Raw genomic sequence first — 8,525 nt, 5'->3', positions numbered from 1 at the left:
TTGCGTGGTCCCTTTTCCCATTCACTTCCCCTTCTAAGTGGGTTTGGGGGACCTTTCGCTCCGTAGCAGAAATGAGCATCCGAGATAAATGACTGCCGAGGGGCATCTCTTGTCGCCTTTTTATGTCGTCGGACGGCTTTTAGACTGATAATTCGTTACTATAGATGGCATTCCATTCATATTGTGAGTTGTAAGTACTTTCCTTCGTGTAATATAAACATTGCCATTTTGCAAGATGCTTCTCTCTACAGCTTCTCCTGCGCAGTCTCTTCAATACAACTACCGATAGTGAGTGTTTGTTTAGTTCTTTTTTCCATTTTATGCCACTGGGCGTTCACAATAACATTAGCAATCAGAATGTTAATATGTCTTACCCTTTGCATTGATGTTCAGGTTTGTGTGGTACACATTCAAAGTGCGTTCACTTGGTTTTGACATTCTCATAGCAAAGGGATAAAAAAGAACACTGCTATTGTTTCAAATGTAACTCTTGGTTACTAGTCAGTGATTCAGCTAGATCAGGGCACCATATAAAGGAATGAGAAATTGAATAAGGATTTTCTTGCGAACTTTCATTTTAATTGTGCTTTCTTCTTCTTCTTCTTCTTCTTCTTCTTCTTCTTCTTCTTCTTCTTCTTCTTCTTCTTCTTCTTCTTCTATCATCTCTATTTGTTGTTTCTGGAAAGAGTTTTGATTGTTAAAAAATAATCAAAACTTCTTACTTACTGTTCAGGTAAAACCTCATCATATTATACTTGGAAAAACTTTCTATTTTAGCTTTTAGTGAATTTTGATCATTGCATATGTCAAACAATATTTATTTTAAGAAATCAGTCTTATAGGCCCCACAATGTTTTAAAGGGTCTTCTTTTCTGTTTGAATGATAAACACTGGGGCACTTTTCAGTATCATATACTAAGACCCTCGTCAGAGGAAAGTCTGCAACGCAAATGCTGTAACACGTGACAGACAGGAATGTGACTGACCGAATGACGAATAATTATAAAAAATTTTTGTCTTTATAGTCCACAGGAATACGATTGCCTGAACTCAAAATACCTAGGATTTCATGGCATTTGCCATAGACTTTATTATTCCTTAATATTCACGTTTAATGTTCCTTTTTTGTTTATTTATGATGGCCTTCTTAATTATCACAGATTCTAGGTCTTTTCTCCCTTTAGCTTAATACGTTTTTGAAACGATTTCCTTTATCTTCTTACTTTCTCTTTATAACAGTTTCAACTTAGATGTTTACCAAATGCTCTTGCAAATCACGAAAGCATATCCACGCTAAAAAAAGATAATAAAGCCAAATAATAAAACCAAGTAATAAAACCAAATAATAGTCAAATGATAATTCCATCAGTTATTATTCCGTCATCTCGTTTGACGCCACTTGAGAATAATAAAACCTCACCGCAAATCACCAAAACATATTCACACTGAAAAGGATGATAAAGCCAAATAATGAAATCAAGTAATTAAGCCAAATAACAGTCAAATAATAAATCCATCAGTTAATATTCCGTCATCTTGTTGGACTCCACCTGAGAATAATAAAACCTCACCACCACAGATATTTCCGGAGCAAAGACAGCCTGACATATATCCGAATGAACACTTTATGGCTGATGTTAATGTCACCAGAAAGGTTAATTACAGCCATAATAGCGTTCCTTAGCAACAACTTTTTTCCCCCATCATCAAAAGTAATTTATTCGGCAACAAAGGAGGCGCCTCCCAATTAACGGTAAATCTCTCGCCTAGGGTTACGTGGGAACACTGTTGCTAAGTTCTACAGCTAACCTTTACCGCAGATCTGATTGTTAATTGATCCGGAGTGGGAGAGAGACGGAGCGACTAAGTAAATTCCCTAAAGATGCAAAGGTCAGCATGGAGACATTTAAAAAAATAGAGAAAAATGAAAAAAAGAGACTTGCGTCTCCTGTGCATCTTCTTTATCTTTACCTAAAACGGGAATTTTTTTTTTTTTAGATAGCTTAAGAATGCTTAAGAATGTAGTGAGGCGAGAGAGAGAGAGAGAGAGAGAGAGAGAGAGAGAGAGAGAGAGAGAGAGAGAGAGAGAGAGAGAGAGAGAGAGAGAGAGAGATGGGAATGAAGATAGGGAGAAGAAGAACCCGAGTAAGAATACCAGGAAAGAAAGTGTTATATGAATATAAAGATATGCAAAGTCGCTATAGGAACAGACTCAATGCAATAAAAAAAAAATAATGAAATCCAAAGTAAGGTAGTAAAGTATAAGATGATCAACATTCAAAGCAACACTTGAGAACACCGAGACAGAAAATATAATTAGAGAATTAGGAAACAGGGGAAAAATACAATTGGAGAAAGTGCCTTATGATAAAAATGAAGAAAGAACTGTTTTAAATAATAAATCAGAGGGAGTGATTACCATTTGAGATAAAGATCATGTTAATGGCAAAATGGTGAATGAATAAGAGAGAGAGAGAGAGAGAGAGAGAGAGAGAGTTGCCTTTTCCGAGGAGAATGATAACAAGAAACCTCTTGAATAATAGAAAAAATGGGCAAAATTTTGTTTCTTTTCCTCTTCCCGTGCTTCCTTGCACTCTCTGTTTATTTTTGTTTACTTTTCTCTTTTGTGGTTCATGGGCGTTTTCTGTCTTTAATGACATTTATCGAAGTTTGTAACCTTACCTAATATTGTTGAATTTTATTTGCTTTGAAAGTTCTTTACTGATAATACGAAATGGAATGTCAATAAATCTTTCGGTAAATAGACGAAATTTTTTCTCTAATATTCTGAAGTTCTTCTCTTCAAACTGAGCTAGGAGACCTCATGCTAAAACTGACAGTAATGTGTTATATACGCGTCAGGTAATTTGTTCATCCTTAAATTGAAATGATGGAAAGAATTCTTGATATTTTCTTGCTGACTTATCACACCCCTTAGGCCACCGCATCACACATTTATCAGTAATACAGAGCAGTAACAACGAGATTCCTAGACTGTCTTTTGTTTTTCACTTAGCGCTGAGCACTCGAATTCTCTCAGAGGTATGCTTCCGTGTTTCAGACTCCCGCATTATACGATCCTGTATTCTGCGCTGTTGCATTCTATACTCGGCATTCCATACTTGTGCATTCTATGATTCAACATTCCCATTCTTTACTGCCACGTTCTATCATGGACCAATTGATTCTCTGGGTATGAAGTCCCACGCTTCTTATTTCTTGTTAGGTTTAGGTATTAGGTTTCTATCTCGATGGCGAATATTTAGAAAAGACGGGGGGTTTAAGAAACACATGTGATAAAATGGAGAAAATTCTAGTTAATTATCTTGATGAAATTCATCAACGTAGAAGCAATACCTATAGCATCAATAGGAGAATCGAAGCGATCACCCACGCACGCACAGGAAACTGAGCATTAATGTATGATAAAACGAATCCCCTTTATGCTAAATTGAAGTAACATTTAGATGTCTTGTGCAATCAGGAACCTCCACGGCCTTGAATATACTGTAGATCGAAAACTTACCCTCGAAAAAACTGATACTTATGGAATTAAAGAAATCTAATAAGCTAAACAATAGAATAACTAGGGTGTAATTGTCTCCAGGCAATGGGCAATCATCTTCTTACTGTCCATCTTACACCAACACAAAGAGATATGAAACATCTCAAAACGCACATTACACGGTGAGATACATGACACATATTTCACTTATTCGTTAATGAAACCCAAGTTCACCTCGCAAAGAAATTAGTTCAAGTACAGATGAGGTGTTAATCAAGTCACCACGATCTTAAATAACCTATTTTGTATTTCATGACGTGACACAATGTAATATGACATGCATTAAACTCATTTTTGCCTTATCAGACCAGTTATCGAGTTCCGATATTTATCATTTTCTTAGACTCTTTATTCTTACACTGAATATATCACAAAATACATCAGAAAAAGAAGATTAAAAATAAGTTTGAACTTCGATTCAGTCACATTTTTCGTTGTCTTTTTTTTCTTCTCTTTATTTTGACAATCCGTGCCAGTTTCTCTTTATAGTCCGAATCTAAACACTCAAAGGACGGAGCAGTAAGTCCTACACTACTTTACCGCAGCCTTGGCTCTTATCTTTCCACTTACTGGTAATGAATAGGAGATACTGTTCAAAACAAGGTCTTGAAAGCTTTGTACCACTTTCAACACGGTTATGAAAACTTTTTTAAAAGGTTTTCATTAGATCTAGAGGATTCTGTTTTGGTTAAGAAATAAAGAACTTGTAGGACAGAAACCAATTTTGACAAAAGTCTTCTATCTTCAAGGTAATTAGCGATACCACATTCTTACAAATACAGTATAAATCCGGCAGTGCACCCATCAGATTATCAGAAAGCCCTGAAGGATGGAACAAAATTTGGAAGCCAAAATATATAGTTAGCTTGAAATTAAAACGCAGAAAAACCCTTAGGAAAAATGACGAGATGGCAATAACATCAAAGACCATCGAACCGCTGGAAGACCAAGAAACCCCTGAATGACACCATGCTTACTAAGCGGCCCAGACTTGAGAGAAGGATCTGCAGACGCCTGTGCCCTGGAGGCGTCCTCCCCAGAGTTACGTAATAGTACAAGAAAAGGCAGTGGAAAAAAGTTCGTTCGAAAAAGGTAAAGCCCTCGTGTAAATCAGTCAGGGAGGTCAAACTGACCCTTTGTACCAAGGAATGGAAAGAAAATCGTTCTCTTAGGAATTTGCCGTCATTACTTTCTGGTCACTGCAAAAAATGGTCCATTCGTTCGCTTAATGCTGAGACCCTCGGGATCAGAGAGAGAGAGAGAGAGAGAGAGAGAGAGAGAGAGAGAGAGAGAGAGAGAGAGAGAGAGAGAGATCCTTCCATCATTAGCTATTTAGTCTCTCATGTTCTCGCTTTCAGTGCATGCAAGAGAGCTTATATACGTGTATATCATTCATGTGAACTGCCACGGCTACTGTCTTTATAGAAATATACACTCGTACTAAACTAATATTATAATAATAATAATAATAATAATAATAATAATAATAATAATAATAATGAAACCAAACTCCCACCTGATTGCAAATCTAATCAAGCATGACTTTTCAGTCAAAACTTTCACTTTCACTGCCTAAGTAGAATCGAAAACCCTAAAGGTTTATCGTAGGATGACTGAGATAACTACCTTTTTTTCGCTATAGACTGGGAATAAGACTTCCTTCTTAGTCCATAAAATGAAATGATAAAGTTTTCAAAAGGTAGTAAATTCTCTCCTGTTTTATTTTCTTTTATTCTTTTTTTTTTTTTGTTCATTCACTCATCAATAGCATCAGCTACGATTATGAACTTAAGGATATGAAAGCAAGAAATTCACGATCATAAATAAGTTCGTTCGTGGAACTGTTTCGGTCTTATATCTTCATTGTCGACAAGGACTGGCAAAGAAAAAGTCTGAAGATTAGACCGGTGAATAAAAAGTCTGAAGATTAGACCGTCAAAGAAAAAGACTGAAAATTAGACCGGCAAATAAAAAGTCTGATGATTAAACTGGTAGATAAAAAGTCTGAAGATTAAACCGGAAAATACAAAGTCTGAAGATTAAAGTGGCAAATAAAAAGTCTGAAGATTAGACTGGAAAATAAAAAGTCTGATGATTAAATCGGCAAATAAAAAGTCTGAAGATTAGACCGGCAAATAAAAAGTCTGAAGATTAAATCGGCAAATAAAAAGTCTGAAGATTAAACTAGCAAATAAAAGGTCTGAATATTAAACCGGCAAATAAAAAGTCTGAAGATTAAACCGCCAATATAAAGTCTAAAGATTAAACTGGCAAATAAAAAGTCTGAAGATTAAACTGGCAAATAAAGGAGCTGAAGATTAAATCGGCAAATAAAAGTCTGAAGATTAAACCAGCAAATAAAAAGTCTGAATATTAAACCGGCAAATAAAAAGTCTAAAGATTAAACTGGAAAATAAAAAGTCTGAAGATTAAACCGGCAAATATAAAGTCTAAAGATTAAACTGGCAAATAAAAAGCCTGAAGATTAAACCGGCAAATAAAATGTCTGAAGATTAAAGTGGCAAATAAAAAGTCTGAAGAGTAGATGGCAAATAAATTCTGAAGATTAGACTGGCAAATAAAAAGTTTGAAGATTAGACTGGCAAATAAAAAGTCTGAAGATTTGACCGGCAAATAAAAAGCCTGAAGATTAGACTGGCAAATGTAGTCAGACATTTAAGACTCCCTGTATAATCAAACGAGTTTATAATAATAATATTCTCTCTTAGAAAATGACCTTAAACACTCATGAGTGAGAAACAAGACGAACAGTTTTGTCGGCATAAGAAAGATTAGGAAAGAATGTCCAAAGTCTTCTTTCATTGCTCAGAATATATAGTTTCCAATGTCTCCCCCCTTTCTCTCCCCTTCTCTGCCTTATTACACTTTTATTTCTCCCTCGCTGTTATCTCGGCAAAGGAAATGCCTCATCTTCCTATATACTCGATACTAACTCTGTTTCAGAGCCCATAATAATGACGATTATCTTGAAGCGTCTACGAGAGAACTTCCCTCTTTTATGTGTGCGTGAAGATGCTATCTATCACCTGGATGTAGCTGAAAGAATGCCCTTTTCAGCCGAGGAGGTCAACTTTCTATCAAAATGGCTGGTCATGCTTCGGGTGGGTCACTTAAAATTACCGTCAGTGTAAAAGTGAGGAACAATTTTCTGGCTCGTAATCTGAAGAGGGCCTTCACTGTTACTTTTAGAAGGCTATTTTCTATGCCGTAATTTTGTGAACTTATGGAACAGTTCCATTTATTCGTTAGTTATCTTTTTACCTGGATGTATTTTCATTAATGTTTTTTCTGTTTTTTTTTTATTTATCACTTAGGCATTCTGTTCTACTCAAGGTGGGTTTTAATATAAATGCTTGTCACAGCACAACACAACAACAACATAACGCAATAATAATAATAATAATAATAATAATAATAAATAATAATAATAATAATAATAATAATAATAATAATAATAATAATAACTGACAATGGAATTGACCAAAGGGCTGTTTACTTGAAAAAAAAATTGTTTCATGACTTTTCTGTACTGCTGTTTTACTTATAAGAAAAATTTTTGTGATTATCGTATCATCTAATTTTCAAGAAAATGTAAGACGGCTATATAAAAAAAAAAGTCTTAAAAAAATATTTTTTACGTTATCCACAGCAGAGTGAAAAAAACGTAAGGAATTATAACGTTTATGTCACAATGGTCTAATATACTATAATTTTATGTTAAAAAAGTAGCCTTTAACCCTAAATTAAGAAGAAAAAAAAACTCTAGTGGACGGCGATTCCAGATAAGAAAGGACTAAGAAGAGATAATTATAGTGGAAAAGAAACACTTCATGAACCCCATTCTAAGTCAAAGATGCCCAGAGAACAAAAAATTTTAGGTAAAAAGGGGTTTAATAAACGATAATCGTTTTCTGAAATATAAAAGTTAAGAAAAGAAAGACAAAAATTTTATCAAGCACTTCTCGTTTTTTCTTTATTGTTTTACGAACAATCAACTCATGTCCTTCGAGACAGATTGTGACCCACTGGCGACTCAGACCTTACGTATTTTTATGCATGTATTTATTAATTTTTATTTTAGCAAAGGTGGATGAGTGATCGAGCTATATCACCATCGGCAGAGCATGTGAATGGTTTCGGCATGGACAATAAACTAATCATTATTTCTAAACACTAGCGAAATATTGTTGGTGGCCTTCTGTGATGCTGGACTAGTTTTTCTAAAGAACAAGAAATTGAATTAAAAGTTGCTGCTGACTTTTAAACAACAGTATGACAAATGAAAATAAAAGAAGGCAAAGACTGAATAAAGATTCAAATCTTTTCCTTCTATGGTTATGAAATAGGAGGAATAGACGTATTCTCTCTGGTAATATATCGAAAAAATATACCACTTTTTCTAGTAATATATCGAGAAAAACATATCATGTTTTTAGTAACGTATCGAGAAAAATATACCATTTTTTCTGGTAATATATCAAGAAAAATATACAGTTTTCCTAGTAATACACCGAGGAAAATATACATTTTTTCTAGTAATATATCGAGAAAAATATACAATTTTTTCAAGTAATATATCGAGAAAAATATACCATGTTTTTAGTAATATATCGTGAAAAATATACAATTTTTTCTAGTAATATATCGAGAAAAAATATACAATTTTTTCTAGCAATATATGGGGAAAAATATAGAATTCTTCTAGTGATATATACCGAGAAAAAATATACCATTTTTTCTAGTAATATATAGAGAAAAACAATTTTTTTCTAGTATTATATCTATAATAACATACGCTTACTTGATGGTACATTGAGAAAAGTATAATCTCCAATGCAGAACTTATCTTTTATGAATGAACGACTAAAACAGGACCCGCCGTCCTAAAAATCATGAGACGTTCCTGTCATTTTATTTGAGATTATCGAGCACAACTGGA

Source organism: Macrobrachium rosenbergii, chromosome 59 (genome assembly GCF_040412425.1).
Source record: "Macrobrachium rosenbergii isolate ZJJX-2024 chromosome 59, ASM4041242v1, whole genome shotgun sequence".
In the NCBI taxonomy this organism is placed as follows: Eukaryota; Metazoa; Arthropoda; class Malacostraca; order Decapoda; family Palaemonidae; genus Macrobrachium; species Macrobrachium rosenbergii.
The sequence above is the reverse complement of the archived record's forward strand: the minus strand, read 5'-3'. Positions refer to the sequence as shown.